The 17,230-nt window shown below is 37.5% G+C and overlaps 1 long non-coding RNA gene across 1 annotated transcript in view; it reads right to left on the reverse strand.

The window, feature by feature from the left end:
• The window catches only part of LOC132114224 (uncharacterized), a 534,277-nt gene that overhangs the window by 350,161 nt on the left and 166,886 nt on the right, over positions 1–17,230 (reverse strand). The window lies entirely within an intron of this gene.

Genomic DNA, 17,230 nt, shown 5'->3' on the forward strand with positions numbered 1-17,230 from the left:
CTGTAAAGTACAGCTGATGCCCTGCCAGATCGAGAAATGCCTTTAGCAGGAAGAGTGAAATAAAGCCCTTCATTTTAGAACTGTGATATCCAGACTGTCCGATCAATCTCTCCTGGGTCTGGGAATATAGACTGGAGTTCAATCCATTCAGAAGTGGCATAGGCAAACAAAAGATATACTCAATCCATTTTGAAATCCTTTTTCCAGTTACTAAACATGGATTGATTAATGTGTGAGGGAAGTACTTGCATTTAAACAGAATTTTAGAGAAGGAAGGATCGCTGCTAACATGGTCATGAAACTGTGCTTCTATGCGAAGTCTCTCCATAATCGGACTATATTTTGTATTAACTTATAATTATTGGTAGATCATTGGACTTGGAAAGATTTTCAATACTGTAGCTTTCTGAGTTCTCCTCTAAAACCGATTTAAACATGTGTCTGCACCACTATAGAGCTTTTCAGACATGCCATGGTTAACCCTGGGTTATTCTAAACCCTGATGGAATCCTGGTTTATCTTGCTTCAGGTTTCACTGTGCTCATAATTTACCTGGGGTTAACAATTAATCCTGGGTATTCATAAACTGATGTTTCACACTGTACATTCCTAAACCATGAGTGAATATTCTTGAATATTTGCGCTGTCTGTCACTGTGTGACGAGAGGGGCGGGGCCAAGAGCCATGGGAACGGAGCAAGACTGGTGGAGTTAATTAGAATGACACCTGCGACATTCACCAGTCTCGAGTCCCACGGATGAGTGCCAGAAGGATAAAAATAAGAGGAACGATAGTGAAGGACGAGAGAGGACCAGGCCTGGGTTTTATTTTGTGTTTTGGTTTGGTTTGTGAGCGGCAGTCGTCCGTGAGGGGATGTTGCACTGTTTTGTGTTTATTTTATTATTCTAGGTTTCATTTAAATGTCCGCCGGTTTCCGCCTCCTTCCCGACCTACGATCGTTTACATTGTTACATTGGTGCCGAAACCTGGGAGGAAGGAGGGACACGCTGCCGAAGATCCCTCGCTGCTGTGGTGAATCCATGGTGCCATCGAGCATGGCGGAGCAGTCTGCCGCCATGGACGCTCGAGGCGGTGAGCTGGAGTGAGTTGCCAGTTGCCGGGGGGACAGACGAGCTCGCTGCCGGCCTCCTGGGATGTGGTGGGACGGCTGCTGTCCATGAGGGAGTGGAGGAATCACCACTGTTCACCTGAGGCCAGAGCCTACTGCCATCCATCATGATGGGGAGGAACAGGGAACGGGGAACTCCTGCCAACTGCCCGAATCCGGAGGAGCCGTCACCATCCACCGGGTGGCGGAGGAGTGTCGTGCTGTCCACCGAGGGTTATCCAGTGTCACTGTGGAAGAGTGTCACCAGGCACTGTGGAAGAGTTCACCTAGCAGGTGGAGGGACAAGCAGCGGTGTGTCTGGGAATCGGACAAGATATTTTTTTTTTACTCTCTCCCCTCTCTCATCTCTGTCTCTCCTCATCCTTCTGTTTCCTTTTCTCGTCTGTCTGTCCAAACCCCCAGGTACGCCATGGCCGGCGTGATCGACTTCCCTGGAGGGGGAGTAGAGCGCAGTCTCGTGGCCCTGCAAGGGGCGATGGGGGTATGTGACGAGAGGGGCGGGACCGAGAACCATGGGAACAGAGCGAGGCTGGTGGAGTAGGAGCTCCTCCGTGGGACACGAGACCGGTGGGTGGCACAGGTGTTGCTCATTCTCATTAACTCCACCGGCCTTGCTCCGTTCCCACGACTCTTGGCCCCACCCCTCTCTTCACACACTAATTTGACAAATATATGGGGTTCTCTATGGGGTCCAGGTCTGGGTAGTTGGCTGGCCAGTCAAGCACACCAACACCATGTTCATTTAACCAACTTTTGGTGCTTTTGGGAGTGTGGGCAGGTGCCAAATCCTGCTGGGAAATGAAATCAGCATCTTAAAAAAGCTGGTCAGCAAAAGGAAGCATGAAGTGTTCCAAAATTTCTTGGTAAACAGGTGCAGTGACTTTGGTTTTCAAAAAACACGATGGACCAACACCAGCAGATGACATTGCACCCCAAATCATCACAGACTGTGAAAACTTAACACTGGACTTCAAGCAACTTGGGCTATGAGCTTCTCCACCCTTCCTCCAGACTCTAGGACCTTGGTTTCCAAATGAAATACAAAACTTGCTCTCATCTGAAAAGAGGACTTTGAACCATTGGGCAACAGTCCAGTTTTTCTTCTCCTTCGCCCAGGCAAGACGCCTTTGATGTTGTCTGTTGTTCAGGAGTGGCTCAACAAGAGAAATACAACAACTGTAGCCAAATTCCTTGACACATCTGTATGCCTTGACCCCAGCCTCAGTCCATTCCTTGTGAAGTTCACTCAAATTCTTGAATCAATTTTGCTTGACAATCCTCATAAGGCTGCGGTTCTCTCGGTTGGCTGTGCATCTTTTTCTTCCAAACTTTTTCCTTCCACTCATCTTTCTGTTAACATGCTTGGATACAGCACTCTGTGATCAGCCAGCTTCTTTGGCTTCCCCTATGATTGTGTAGCCTAGTAAACCAAACTGAGAGACCATTTTGAAGGCTCAGGAAACCTTTGCAGGTGTTTTGAGTTGATTAGCTGATTGGCATGTCACCATATTCTAATCTGTTGAGATTGAGAATTGGTGAGTTTTTTCTTAAATGTGAGACAAAATAATCACAATTAAAAGAACCAAAGACTTAAACTACTTCAGTCTGTGTGCACTGAATTATTTTAATACACGAGTTTCACAATTTGAGTTGAATTACTGAAATAAATGAACTTTTCCACGACATTCTAATTTACAGATGCACCTGTATAATCACTATTGAGTATTTTTTTCCTGAATGGTCTTTGCAGTGGACTATGAAGATAAGAATAATATAGTCTCTTCTTCACTGCAGTTCATCTGTTTTCCATTACCATTTGACATTTTCCCCTCAAACGCTGAAATGATTGTGTGAAATATTTGTTCAAAACTACTTTAGCACAAATCTGCCCTGCAGCTAATGTTGTTGGTTAAGTGGTTTGCATAGTTAATCATCACTGTGATCTGCATGATCAATGAATGCTTTAGAATTGGTCAAGGGATGGAGTTGAGCACTGAACTGGTAGCTAAGCATTTTGTCATAACATTCTAAGACCTCATTGTCTCACACTGCACAATTTTGGCAAATCAATGCAGGGTTAACAATGCAAAAGTGGTGCTAGCCCTGCTCCAGAGCAGGCGTAACTCCAGGTAAAGAGCAGTGCTTAACCTGCAAAACCTCTAAATTACAACTGTCAACATTTTAGTTAGTTAAAAGCAGGGTTTAGAACTTTGATAGCTATTTTTCTTAAGGGGCATACATGTTTTGAAAGCAAATGTGAAAGCATTGAAATATTTTTTCATCCCATTTTAAAATATTTCCCTTTAAGTACCTTCCACACTCACCAACCATAATAACAAGGATCATACCAAAATAAAATTGTTCTATACTGAACCAGTTTCAGAGTGTAGTCTCTTGTGACATCTGGCACTCATTCAAGAAAAAAGACAAAAATAATGGGAAGAGCAGCTTTCATTACTGACCTTGGACTGAGACAGTAGACCTTTTCTAACTTTCTCTGTGTCTGCCATTCCAGGGTTTATTAATGTACGCATACAGTAATTGCCATTGCAAAGATATACAGCATCTCTCTGTCTAGGTGCCCCTGGATTAAATTACACTTCACATCACAAAATCTTATCTGATCTTTAGGATGATTTTGCACCTGTGCTGTGTTAGTATATTTACAAATATTGCGTAATGATTTTTTAGGATTGATTGCAAATCATTATGGTGCTATGGAATACTTGATTCTGATAAGTCGATCGTGCCATCCAGAGTTCGTATATTTCCTAATGTTTACTGTTGTCCATGGCTGTGTGCATACAGATTAATATATTTGAAGATTACAGTCATAGGCCTATTGTGGTGCAAATCTTGTTTGTTCATTGTAATTTACTCTTTTTTTTCTTAGTGGAAACATAATATAAGGTTGTAGTTAACTCAATTATGCAGTTAATTTCAAAGTATGCGACTAATCCAGCAGGATTAATGGGTGCCAGTCACAGTATCCGTGACCAAATACGCACACAAATTGACCAGCACTATAAAAAAGATGACAGATTATTCTCTCACAGAGATTAATTTGGCTGTGCATACTTGACAAACTGCCCAGACTAGATTAAGTTGTGACGGATGAGGTTACTAATGTTGATCCAATGAGAGGTCATGAAGACTAAAGCTGGCAAATTACGAATTAAGCTTCCATCATCAAGTCTCATTAAATGCTAATTGTAAACTAATTGTATTTGTAAAGTTAATGCACTAATAGTGAGTCAGTTTATTGAAACTATTATATTTTCTATTGGTACCACAAACAAAATTCATCAGATTGAATAGGCATATCCATAATACAGTGAAACAGATGGAAACATTAAGTCCTATGAATCCATAAAAACATAAGCCAATGTGAAAATGTTTTATTTCAAAATAAAAAAGAATAAAAATCACTGATATCTATTATTCATATTAATAGATGCATAGACTCTGAGTTTTTAGTTTTGAGTTATGAGCAATAATGTATGTTTTAAAGGACAAGACAAGAATGCCAATCAAAATGAGGCAGCCACAGAAGATCATACTTCCACTGAAGCAGAATTGTTTATCTCATGCTGAAGAGAATGAAATGAGCCAAGAGCCACAGGTGTTCCTTCTCAACAATCTAGTCATACCTTGGCTATTCCTTAAAAAAAAAAAAATTATAATAATAATAATTTGGAGGATTTAATGATACAGGGTCAGTAATTATGGGCAATCAAAATCGAACAGCCAAGTTACTTTTCTCCTAACTGACATTGTAAAGAGAAAAGCAAAACAATCACTGTAACATAACCTCCTTATAAATGATTAAAAGTAAGCATTGTATGGTCAGATTGCAAATTATTTGACATTAAACCACATGTTACATTTTCCAATTTCATTCTCTTACCTCAGGCTACATCATTCAGTCAGCTTGACCATAAACACTGCATAGTCCTAATATTACATAACACAATTACTGAATAATTTAATGAGATCACAGAATCGAACACATGGATAGCTTGCAATATTGAGTTCCTCATGTTATTGCATATCTAGAATGGTTAGTTTTGCATAACTAACTTCTTTCATGACAAGCCCTTGGCTCTATTTTGTAAGGGATGCCTTATTTCCATAGCAACACTATTTTAGAGCAGACTTATGTAGAAGGTTGGCATGAAAAGAAAAGGGTTTGTGTGCCTTTCTAGGCTAGAAAACAGCATTGTTAGATCAACAGATCAGACAGAATTTTAATATGCTGAAATACTGAGCAACACAGATTTAATCATTTAAAACATTTAAAAGAGCACTGAAATAGAACCTGACACTCTACATAAGCATTTGTAACCACAACTCATTACACTGAATGCATAACATATGGGAGTGCAACTATATTGTCATCTTCTCAGATTCTGTCATGCATGGTCACTTATTTTTTGACTCCTCTTTTCGTCTTTCCTTTTTATATCCCATAGCTTTATTTCTCTCTTTTGCTCTGTTTTGGCAGCCACACCCTCATAGCTCAAGTATTATGACAGCTTTGATCAAATCTTCTGTCTAGACAATGAGATGAGTGGGTGGTCAGATTTCCCTGCTGCTATACAGAACATGCAACTCATCTGTCTTACTTTATAAAATGTGTAAATGGTTTACTACTCATATCATAAGGGCAGTCCAACGTAACATAAGGGCAGTCCTGTAGCTCCGTTGGCAAAGCATGGCCAAGGTCATAGGTTTGATTTCCAGGGAATGGAACATTACGGCCACCAGTGGACTGAATAATAACATAAAAAACACACAGGAATGCTACAGAACATGGCATTAGATCATGCTTGTGAAAATAAATACACCATGGAAAAATAATATTCAAAATGGCCTCAGGGGTGAGCAAAGATCCAGAACAACAATCCAAGACCATTACTGTGTAAGAAAATCTGCTAATAAGTATACTTAAATGCAATGTTCACACAGAGAGTGTTTTTGCTTGAAAAATGTGAGATGCAGAGCAGAAAAATTGAAAACCATGTGTCTTGAGAAAGGTCTTAAATGCTAAACTACATTTTGTTTGACAGTCTTAAAAGCATGGCACTCATGCACAAGAAGCAATGGTCAAGGACCAGTGTTGTCAATTGTGGCCTCTGTGTCAAATTGTTTCCTGTCTCTCTTTGACTGTATTATCTGTAGAAAGGCCAAAATTAATCATAGTATGCTATTTAAACATAATAACCAGGAATAATACAAAGAGTGCAGATGTGACTAGCTGGGTGTGGGTATGCAGACCTGCAAGGATGTCCAGCTGGAGGAGGAGGGAAACGGGAAATCATTTTGGTATTTTGTAGCAAATGTTTCATTTGGGCTAGACTCTTTTGATCTAAATGAAAATCACCAGGCAACAGTGTTAACTGCTTGTATCAAAATCAAAGAAAAGGGGAAAAGTGCTAACACTTTGATCTTCCTCTGTAAAGAAATTGTTCATGACTGGTTGGCACCTCCAATTGAAATAGACTATCCATGCCAGCTGTGGGCATCTTAAAAATGGGCTTTGTTAAAGGAAAGAGGGAAAAAAAAATCAGAAAATGATTTGAGTTCTGCACATTTGAACATCTGGAGAGGAAAATGACCTCAAGTTCAGCAGCTGGGCAACAAACAAAGAATAAAAAAGGCCATTTGAGCCCATTGCATGCTGTGGCTAGCCAGAGATGCAGATGTTCTTTGAGCACATTGCATGCTCTTTAACTCTATCCTCAAATTTATATTTGCCTTCCACTTCACTCTTCTCCTGTGTTTTGGCCTGCACTTGTTATGGTGGCTACTGTGCCAAAAGAAAAGGTGTTATATTAAATCACAGTGTTTTTCCCTGGAGCAATGCCACAGAATAATTTTAACACAAAGTAAAATATTAACATATTCCATCAAAAAGTGATAATGAGTATGATTATTTTTTAATTGCTGCAAGTAAAAAGGGCTCATGCTATGTTGTGATAATGTTGTGATAATTCCCAGTAATGTTGAAAATGCAAAAATGTTTCATATTTATCCTGTAGCAAATATTTTGTAAACTGCAGCAGTGGATTTTTCCCCTTTGAAATAAATTAATAATTTTATTTATAAAGGATTCATTAAATTGATCAAAATGACAGTCAATAAATTTATACTGTTACAAAAATATTATTTACAATAAATGAAGCTTATAAGCATATTAGAACGATTAAAATTTATTAAAATAGACAACATTTGATTATATTTTAATATTATTTTTACTACTATTTTTTTTCCTTTCATAAACAGAATCTGTATTGCATTCTAATTATGTGACCGTTTACAACACCATTTCCTGTGCACAGCTTTACTGCTTCAACTAAATTTCAGAGCCAATAGACAATGACCTGGCTGACCTGTACATGATATACTACATTGATTGTCATGAGAACTGAATCAAAGTGACATGCGTGGATCTGATCTAGCTTTCAGCTTGTATTTTAAGTGGAAACCGGGGTCTTCACAGCACACTACAACCTGTCCTCTGAGAGTTCCCCCATCAGCTCATCAGACTTGCAGTTCACATCAACATGAATAAGCACCAGAATGACACTTTTTGTCTCACACTGACAGCCTGACACAGTCTGATCCACACAATCCCTGACACAACCCTGCTTTCCCTTTTTCCTTAGGGGAAATCTTAGGCTGGGGGGTTGGTGGTGGGTTTGGAGGTCAGAGCACAGTTAAGGTGCTTGATTATTCTAGGATAAAAAGAAACCATCCATTTTTGCCATTTGCTTGTCTGGGGAATTCATGGAAAATATGACATCTTTGCAATCTATTCATTTCAAAAACTCCTTTGAACGAAGGCGGAAATGTTTTGTTTCCCCCAAGGTTCCCAAATGGAAAACCATAAAAGAAAAACACAATCCTTAAGGTCATATGATGCTGGTGCTGCACTGCTCCTACATCCATATTTTTAATTAGCATTATGACTCTGTCATATGAAATTATGCAGTTTGGAACATAATGACAAGCAATCGTGTCCTGGGCACCTAAATCCATTTGTCTTATTTATTCTTGAGACTCATGCAATATGACTCAGCATTAAAAAAGCACAGTTTTCCTTGCTTCCAGCAGTCAATATAAATCTAGCAGAAATGAGACTATTTTCCCATCCAGAATAAATGTCTGTCATTAGGCTGTCCGACTGGCTGTAGCTGACATGAGATATTACCTTTTTCGTGACTTGGGGGACTTTGTTAACTTCCACATGACTCTCAGTGTCTTAAGAAAGGTCAGTGTAGAGAGTCGGCCTACTGTGGAGTACACCTTGCAAACCATTTCTTTTCTAAAAGTCCTTTTCCAGATCTCCAGATACTGCTGGACCAAGTCTGTCAAAGCCAACAAAGGTTCAATTTATTCCCTATTGTTACAGGCTTTCTTGCTGTGTAGTAATGAGCCGTGTCATAATACTGCCGACATGAGACTTCTTTAAAACAAAGTGAAATTATTTAGGTAAGGGAAACTCAAGATGGGCAAAAGAGACCCTATTTCATATAATAGCATCAATTACAACTCCATGCTGAACTGACAGCTTTAATATGTGACAGAACTGCTAAACATCAACCAAATCTACGGCAGAAACCAGTTTTGAATGTTTGTGACCATTATATCATAACCCCAGCAGGTGTTGCTGGAAATTAGGTAATGCACATAATTAAAACTTTTTTTAACATTACCACATGGTAATTCAGTGATGCTTTTATATTGAGCTGTTTGATCTTACAAATGGAAGACAGACTTCAAAGGCCTGTTGAGAGTAGACTAAGAAGTTTGATTTGCAATAAAAGACCGTAAAATCAAGTGTGCAGAGAGGTATTATGTGATGCAGCACAGAGAAAAGAGGCATCTGATTTAAAAACTCTTTTAAAAACTATTCCAAATATCCAATCTGTTGAAGCCATCAATGTTTTCACTACAAAGCCTTAGGATTTATCATCAAAGAGCTTAGCAATACTTTTAACAGATTCTTTGAAATTCTGAGACACTGTTTCTATGTAGATACTTTTTTGTTCTTGGTGAAATTGGACACAACCCTGATACATGTTATAAGAAGGCGAGGCTGTCAAATGCTTGGAGGTATACATCAGCTAAAGACTTCGCTAGTGTTCAAACCAATTCAAAGAGGCATTGTGAGGTTTTGTAACCTCTTACCATGGAGCGGACCAGTGATTTAGGTCAATGGCATGCCAGAGCAGCACCCTGTCTTGGAGAATCTAGACCGTTTGCCTTGGATAGAGTCCATCCGAGTGAAGTCAGGCAAGTTCCACCCTGTTCAGACTCCCACAGAGAAAGAAGGAGAGAGGGATGGGAGAGGGCTTTGGGTGTACATTGTCCTAAACCATGACTGATATCACAATGAATGGCAAATTCAGTAATTTTGTCCACGAATAAGCTGATAGAATAAAGATTTATTAAGAATAAATACAATCGCTCAGTACTGTAGGGGTTTAATTTTCCATATTGACTGGCTTATTGTACATTATCCCATTTATTAAACTGCTACTCAACAAATTAAATACAAAGTAAATATGTGGATATGAAATATTGATTTGAGTAGAATAATGTTTTTGATCTTACTTGTTTATATCGTAAAACTTCCGCTAACACAAAATAGTCCATTACAATTTGCAAAACAGTTGGTGTAGCAACAAGATGGACACTGAAACAGTATTACAGTAGGCCTAATATCAATCTCGTAAAGTCTGACATATGAGTCGGACATATGAAACAATTTTTTTTTTTTTGAGTATCATATTGGATACAGCAGGCTTTTATGGTCCATACACGACTGATATAATTGTTGACATTCAATTTTAGGAAATATCAGAGCACTGAATGGCTCGATTGACAGAATCAGAATTAAGCATGTGTAATAGAATGAAGTATGCAAATAAATAGACTGTAACATATGTTTGAAAAGTTTGCCTATTTTGAACATTATATATTAAATAAAGAGAAGAGAGTATTTTACTTTTTATGCCTCCTAAATGCCCTTGAAGTTACATAAATGTCTTCTGAAAACACTTATGTTTATGCTTTTTCTGAAAACAAGCAATGCATGATTGCCAAGTGTAATTCACAAATTTCTACACATGCACGTCACTCTGTTTGCTTATTTTTTATTTTTTTTTAATAAGATACTACTGAATGATGCTTTTAATTATCACAAAGTAAAGTAGCTAAACTCAGCAAATCAGTGCAGAAAATGTGCCAGCAGATTCAATAAGAGATTGACCATGACCTGAGTATCCTTTATTAGATGCATTAAAAGATGATTGATCCTGCCATAACATATCCTTTGTATCCCAAACTAATTTCAGTAATTTTGTCATATTCACATAGCATTTTAAATGAAAGGATGAAACATTTTTGATAGTGCTATTTAACACTGGAAGATTAAAGGGATTTACTAAGAGCCTTCCTTCCTTTTCGGCAGTTTACAAAGAGTAAAGGGAGTTATAAAAGCAGTCTAACACCCTATGTATGCCATGTGCTGCGTCGTCCCCATGCCAAGACAAACAGACATTTAACTCACATTAGTCTCCAGCTTGGGCAGTGGGTGCTGAATGCACATGGTGTATTCATAGGGAAGTCTCCTAATGAAGAGGGACACATAGTTAAAACTTTCCAGGAGCTGGCTAGGAAAAGGGCGGAAACTACTCCTTTTCAAAATGAGATCCTTCCACTGTGCTAGGCATCAGTGGTTTCCGAAATTTGTAAACCTTCAACCATTAAAGAGTAAACTGACCCCAGCTGTTGTTTTTTCTTCTCCTCTCTTCTCCTTTTTTTCTTGCATCTCTGAACAACCACATCACTGATGCGGATTAGAGGGCCTGAAAAGTGGTGTTTAGATGTGAATGGCACATTTTGTGGACTGCTGACTTGTAATATGGAAGTCTTTACATGTGGTTTGTGACCCTCTTTTCAGTAAGGTCAAAAAGGAATGGGGGGAAATGGAGGAAGGCTGCACCATTCTCCAGCGCCATCAGGTCTGTATGACTAACAAAGAGATGGTCTGTTTGTAATGCCGGGTACTGAGCAGGCTAAAACATGAAAGCAAGACGGCTTGGGTCAAACTGCAGAGTGTTAAGATGCAAGGTCACTTGCTATATAGCACTGTTTCTCTCTCAGGTCTTCTCTGATTAGTTTCCCCCTCCACAATTCAGGGGAAGGAGAACTGAAGGGCTGGGACTATGTTCTCATCATTTGGGCTGCTTCTAAAATGACCTACATTGATTTGGGTGGTCTGATGAAAACATTGTTCTTATACAAGTATGAGTAATTGCAAAACTGACTCATCTGGCATCTATGTCCAAAAGTGTGCAGTTGCACTCAATAACGAAGGCTTTTTTCTTAAAGTGAACATATTCCAGGCACATACCCCTTCAGCTCCACCTTCTCATGTATGTTTCTCAGTTGTTACAAAGACCTGATTCACAGCACAGTCCAAGGTCAATAAAAGCACTCAATGCAATTTCTTGCTGTAGGGTTCTTTGTATGCAGCTGGGATAGCTCAAAATGTGATTACCAGCTGATGCATGTCAATAAGTGCTCACCATTAAGTACATCCATCCATCCATCTATCTATCTATCTATCTATCTATCTATCTATCTATCTATCTATCTATCTATCTATCTATCTATCTATCTATCTATCTATCTATCTATCTATCTATCTATCTATCTATCTATCTATCTATCTATCTATCTATCTATCTATCTATCTAATTTTTGACTGCATGGCCACAAATGCATACTTTGTTATGTGGAGACAGATTTGACCTGGCCTTTTCTAATCAAGAGCTGTCTACCTCTGGTTTTCACATCACAGTTGGAACCACATGTAAATATAAAATCTTTACCAGTCATGTCAGTGGGACAGGCGATGGAGGTAATCCCAGCTAAATGATGGCCTGGAGTGAAAATATCATTGAGGAAGTTGTGGTTGAGTGGAGGTTCCTCTTTGGAAAGAATAATAACTATGATTAGGTCTCATTCATCGCAGTCTAACACTCTTACATAGGGTCTCTTTTCATTTATGAGTGTGCTTTTGTGATATTATTTGAAGTCTAGTTATTCAGAGCATTAGATGAAAGGATACCATTTGTTTGTGTGTATATTTTAGACCATGAATATTTACAGAAAATATTCCTGTATAGACTGTGCATATCTCAAAAAAAAAAAAACGAAAAAAAAACCTACAGCTAAATATACTTTCATATTATAAATCTGATGATAAAGAACAAATAGGAAAGTTAAGGAAAGTGTATTTAACTGGATTTGCAGAGATTCAATAACCACCAGAATTGCTGACTTCACATTTAAATCAAGCCTCAAGACAAAACTCTTCAAGATTTTACCGAGCCTACTAACTTTAAATTTTTCATGATCTATATCATGAATACATTTTGAGGAGTTTGAAGCCTTTTGCTTTATTTCAAAAATTCACTTTTTTTTAAATAGCAGCAAGGTAAGCAGCACTATGCATATAGTAAGTGTATAACAGCATCTGTCAGTGTCAGAGGGTTGTAAGTGTCCAGTAGGCTCAGCTCTACAGGGACTTCCTCTAGACTGATTACCCATGAATCTTGGGGATTAAGTGAGGCTGACCTCTCTGAGCCTGAGGGGCATACAGTATGGAGAAGAAAATGTGTGAGATCAGGCACCAGGCACCTACACATTTGCTTTTTTTCAGTGCATTACCTTGCCAGATATATGGGGGGGCAGTAAGTTGTTGTTACTGATAAGACATATGCTATGATATTTTTAAAGATCAACAAGAATTTTTGGCAAAATACTTGTGCATATTAAGATTAATTTGTGAACGAATAATTCAGAATCATTCAGTTTGAAAAATTACTCCTTATAATTTAACTTTGGATAATTAGAGTAAATTCCAGTAGAGTTACATTTAGGTGCGCCTTGAAATAAACTTTTCATTAAATAAAACATTTAAACCTTTTCAAAATATTTCAGGGTTGAACGTTACAGGTACATCATTCCACATTTTTCACAGTCAACACTTTTTGTATTTTGTGCTAAGAAAAACACTGCACAAAACTGTAAAAACACAGCTAAAATATTTAATTTAATGGGCCAATATAAGTGTAAACATAAATAAGGACTGATATAGATACCAAGAGAAACTTACTTGTATTTTTAAACAATGGGATTGAAGACTTGATGCCACTTCCCAAAATAATGTCAGAAATATGTTCTGGCAAACAACTGTTAAAGAGAGAATTTCGCGACATAGCATGAACAGAAAGTGAGTTACAAATTTTACAAAGGAAAGAAATATATATATGAAAACATCTTTCACTGTATATATATATATATATATATATATATATATATATATATATATATATATATATATATAAATACATATGAAGCAGTATTAAGCCAGGGGGTAAACACAGGCCACAAGTGGCAGTGTTTCCTGAGAATGACACCCTTGACTGAAGGACATTATGTGCTAAATGTTCACAACCTTGGCTGTCGCTATTCCCTGTGGGTCCCACTCAGTCCTTCATAGACATAGACTACCCAGGTCAGTGTTTACTGTGAAAATTTGTGCATGAGATTGAACCTGCATCAGCACATTGCAAAGCAATGCTGTAACACTGTGCAGAAACTGCACTCTCACGCAAACATGCTTAACACCCATAAATGTAGTTTTTTGGGCATTAAGATGCCTTACACCAGGTAGATTACTTTAATCTTGATGTTTATCATATGCATATATAGACATAAATCACAGAAGTAGCAGTAGTAATTAAAACTTTCAGTTTTTCAGTTCCATTTTGTCTATATTGTAGTCACAGTACACAAGTCTCCTGGAAAAAACTGAACAGTTCCTTTAAGTTAAACAAGCAATTATAAACTATCAAATTAAGTTTCTCCTGTTTTTATTGGCCATTATATGCACTTTTCTAGATTCTAGAAAATAGGTGATATTCTGCTCCAGAATCATTTTTTTTCTATTATCAATTCAAAAGAACAGAATTTATTCGAAACAGAAATCTTTTGTAACATGATAAATATATTTACGGTCACTTTTGATCATTTTAATGCATCTTTGCTCAGTAATAATTATTCATTTCTTATTGCGAACCGGTGCATTGATTTATTCTCTACATTTTTATTAGTATTTTTATCTATAAATATAAATCTAGTTTAATGATAATATAACAGGACTGGAACCACACTTAAAATGTTAATTTGTTACGTCACATCAGCTCCTGGAGATTTATCCAAACCCACCAGCTGAAGAAAATGTGATTTCCATCCACGAGCAACGCACTGTGGATTATAGCGTGAGACCTTGACTGCTTTGCCATCTTTGTCTACTGCAACACTTTAGAAATGTCAAGGCTCACTTATATTAGCTTAGTTAGATTATGAAAACAGCATCAGCTTTATTAACCTTCCAGGACCCTGAATGCATATGTGCCTACAAAGTACATGCATTATTCAAAGTCTAGAAGCAAATACATTACAGACTACACTTTGTCCTCTATCTGTTCTAATTGGACATGACAGATTAAGGTTTTCCAATATTAATGGCTTTTCCCCTGCCCCTTTGGAATAAGCTTATCATCAACCCAAACACATACACACAAAATGACTGTAATGCTTTGTGTGGTAAAAGTTCTGGATGTTCTAAAAAGAGAATACAAACCCCGCCTTTAAGAGTTATGCATGTTCAGGGATAAAGGGAATAATAATAATAATAAAAAAAACTTTTATCGCAATTACATCATGGACTTGTGGAACAAATGTTTTTCAGTAGGCATGCTGTTACTTGTGTGTTTGTATAAATCTGAAATTGAGTGAACAGCTTCCCAGATGTTTATATAACAGGCAAGATCAGGCATTATAGGAAAACTGTGACATTTTTTTTCTTTATTAGCAAGACAATTAGAATTCATGCAATGTAGGCAAGTAATATATTTAATTGTTTGTTAGTCCCGATGTTAAAAAAAAAAGTTCAAAAGTTTGGGGTCAGTAAGCTTTTTGCGTTTAAAAAACAAAACAAAACTTTTATTTTGAAAAGATCCATGAAATTGATCAAAAGTAACAGCAAAGACTAATAATGTTACAAACTAATTATTTCAATAAAGTTTTTTTTTACTTTATACTCAAAGAATCTTGAACAAAAATATGAAGCAGCACTTTTTTCAACATGAATAATAATAATTAATGATTCTTGAGCACCAAATTAGCATATTAGAATGACTTCTGAAGAATCTGAACAGTAGTGTAAGATTTGTGTTTATCCAAAACGTGACTCCATCAAATAATGACACAAGCAGTTGAAAGGCGAACTGTCCTCATCATTGATTAATGCCACTCAGATGTCAAGTCATTACTTTCCTCAGGAACCACAGCCAGTTCCTGGAAAACCACAGAGAATCTACCCTGTAATTATCTATATAAGACCAAGCCCACAGTCCAATGCTAATATACGCACATCTGGTTAAATAAATAAAAGCTTTGTTCTAAGACAACTTCAAAAATTTACAGCCATCATCTTTTACTATTAACAGATATTCCCTAGTCTCTTTAGAACACAAACGGATGCTAATGCATTTTAAGAGTCTTCATATTATTACGCTTAACTACTTAAACTTTCCTTAATGACCTTGTACAACATATTAAAAGGGTCATATAATGCAATTTACATTTTTCCTCTCTCTGGAGTGTAACAAGCTCTTGGTACATAAAGATCTGTAAAGTTGCAAAGACTAAAGTCTTAAACCCAAAGAGATATTCTTTATAAAAGTTAAGAGTCAATCACTCCTACCCAGAATTCTAACCCATTCTAACACGCCTCCACATGTCTACGTCACAATGTGGGAAGATTTGCATAACACCACCCAAATGTTCACACAAAGAAGGCGTAAGTTTTATTCTCGCTGTTGCCTCTGGTGTCATGTTGTAGAGATGCTGTGTTTCGTTGTGAAAGCAAAACTACTTTGTTTGACCTTCCAAAAGAGTACACAACTAGAAATCAGTGTTTAAGTTGTATTTACAACACTGTTCCGGAACAGTTCAACCCAAATATTCAGATGTGTCCTGCACATTCTATGGAGGATGAGAACGCTTTCCTGAACCAGTAACCTACAATACGTCTGTGGCAAAAAGGTTTCTATAAAGCTGGGCAGTTCCAACTTTGCAAGGGTAGTTTGACGCTTCTGACTCACAGCCTGTAAGTAACGTAATTTTTTTAATAGTTAAATAATTTGCTAATGATAATTCAAATGCAAGTTATGAGCAGTGTAGAGTAGGCTTGGTGTTTCTCTGATAACAAATGCAGACATGGTTTTATGTTTACGCAGCGTGATACACAATGCAACCAATATCCCGAGTTATTCAGTTACTCCTAACAGTAGATTGACGGAACTGCAAAAAGAGAACCGATGATGGGATGTGCACGAGCAGAGCAGCTTACTTCACACAGAGAAGTAAGGTTCTGTTATATAGGAAATCTGATGACAATCCGAAATGACACACTAATTTTAAAGACGATCAAGAGATGATGAGGAACACCTGTCACAAGCATTCAAGCATCTCTCTGAACCATAAACGAGTCTCATGGAGAGAAACTTAATACTTTACATTTCTGTATGCTGTTTAACAACATCAAGGCACTTCTCACACTCTCACGACATCAACAAAATCCACATTCTCATCCCCTCTGTCAGTCTGCACAAAAATTAGCCTTTCTTCCTTTAAAGATGATCTTAAAGCCTGCTTATAGTAGGTGGCTTGCTAAATTGGTTTGCCAAGTGTGAGGAATCTGTGATCAAAGTATGAAAAACAAAGTCACAGAAATATTACATCAAAGAATAATAGAGTGACAAAATGACAGTGGGAAAGGTTATCTAAGGCAGATTAAAAAAAGATGCAAATAATGCTGTGTCTTGTTTACTCTGCTCCCTTTTCCAGTCAGTGAAGTTATCACATTGTCTTAAATTTCCACCAATGTCATAGTTTGTTATATTTTCTTAGTGTTTGCATTTCATCTACTGCATGCAGATGAGATCAACATTT

The sequence above is a fragment of the Carassius carassius genome, chromosome 33, assembly GCF_963082965.1.
Source record: "Carassius carassius chromosome 33, fCarCar2.1, whole genome shotgun sequence".
NCBI lineage: Eukaryota > Metazoa > Chordata > Actinopteri > Cypriniformes > Cyprinidae > Carassius > Carassius carassius.